Source organism: Podarcis gaigeae (genome assembly GCF_964106915.1).
Source record: "Podarcis gaigeae genome assembly, chromosome: 2".
NCBI classification, from domain to species: Eukaryota; Metazoa; Chordata; class Lepidosauria; order Squamata; family Lacertidae; genus Podarcis; species Podarcis gaigeae.
This window is the reverse complement of record NC_139679.1, coordinates 111393717-111395645: the sequence shown is the minus strand read 5'-3', so window position 1 is coordinate 111395645 and position 1929 is coordinate 111393717.

The following is a 1929-nucleotide window of genomic DNA, read 5'->3' as shown; positions in this document are numbered from 1 at the left end:
GAGAAGGAGAAGCTGTGTGCTGCAGCTCTTGCATAATCAGTAGTTTTAAAGTCACAGAACAAATTTCCAGGCACTGCTTGAATGGGTCTGTGTGTGTGTGTGTGTGTAAGTGCACACACACGCGCACACTAATAATAATAATAATAATAATAATAATAATAATAATAATAATAATAATAATAATAATAATTTTTAATTTATACCCCGCCCTCTCCAGCCAAGGCTGGGCTCAGGGCGGATAACAAGCAATAATAAAAACAAGTTGAATGAAGACAACTTAAAAACAACATTAAAATACAACATTAAAATATTGAAACATTAAAATATTAAAGTGCAGCCTCATCACAGGAGGATTTTCTTTTCTTTCTCCTGTGATGAGGCTGCACTTTAATATTTTAATGTTTCAATATTTTAATTGTTGTATTTTAATCTTGTTTTTATGTTGTACTCATTCACCTTGTTTTTATTATTGCTTGTTAGCCGCCCTGAGCCTGACCTTGGCTGGGGACGGTGGGGTATAAATAAAATTATTATTATTATTATTATTATTATTATTATTATTATTATTATTATTAACCTGAGGTAATATTTCTGGGTTAGTGGAGTCTGTAACCTGAAGCATATGTAACCCGAGGTACCACTGTACAACGCATGAAAAGCATTTTCTTGCAGGGAATCCAGCTGTTGAGAACCTGAACAAGCAGCGAACGCTCAATGCGCTTCTGTATATCTCAGCTGGCCTCTTTTCTGAAACAGCCAAGCAGGTAACAAAGGTGGGGCTTTCCTGGCAGCAGGCGCTGAGCAAGTGCCATGAGGTAAGTGCCCCAAATGCCTTGGGGAAGGGCTGTGGCTCACTGGCAGGGCACCTGCTTTGCACGCAGAAGGTCCCAGGTTTCATTCCTAGCATCTCTAGGTCGGGTTGGAGAGTCAGCACTGAGCTAAAGGAGCCAATGGTCTGGCTCTGTGTTAATCGACTTACTATGTCCCTATATGATTCGTGGAAAATCAAGGTTGAGAATTCGGGCCTGGCAAATATCTCACGGGCTGCTTGTTTGGTTTCGCCTTTCTATTCAAATGACGGGAGAAGCCTTTAGGTTGCTTCAGTGTGTGGGTGCACTCCAGGTATCTATTAAAGATGCAGGCCACAAAGAGAAATGGAAAACCTAACAACAACAACAACAACAACAACAACAATTTATTACTTATACCCCGCCCATCTGGCTGGGTTTCCCCAGCCACTCTGGGCGGCTTCCAACAAAACACTAAACTACAATAACCTATTAAACATTAAAAGCTTCCCTAAACAGGGCTGCCTTTAGATGTCTTCTAAAAGTCTGGTAGTTATTTTTCTCTTTGACATCTGGTGGGAGGGCGCTCCACAAGGCGGGTGCCACTACCGAGAAGGCTCTCTGCCTGGTTCCCTGTAACTTGGTTTCTCGCAGTGAGGGAACTGGCAGAAGGCCCTAGGCGCTGGACCTCAGTGTCCAGGCAGAACGATGGGGGTGGAAACGCTCTTATTGGCTCCCTGCTCCAACCTGTTATGTTGGCATATTTTAAAACTGACCTTTTTGCCTCTTTGTGGAAGCTCTCTAGCTCTGGTAGCTTGCAGGGGTGCCAACTTGCCCCCAGGATTGTGGGTGCCTGGACCCCCAACATGCAGGCATGGGTGTGTGACATTGCATGTTTGTGTTATAGTGGCTGCTGCCAGCTCCTCTTCCTCCTCCTCACTGCAGCCAGCGAGGCACCCTTTTCCATGGGGAGATGCTCAGACTTGAGCCCCCCCCCCGAACCTGAAAAGGGTGCCTTGCTCGGTGGTTGTGGAGGGCGAAGCTGAACTGCTACTCTCTCAGAGGCAACGCTGCTGCTGCTTGCTGGCTTTTCTCATTGACTTTGTAGGTGCCCAGTCTTCACAATTATATTATTTTGGGT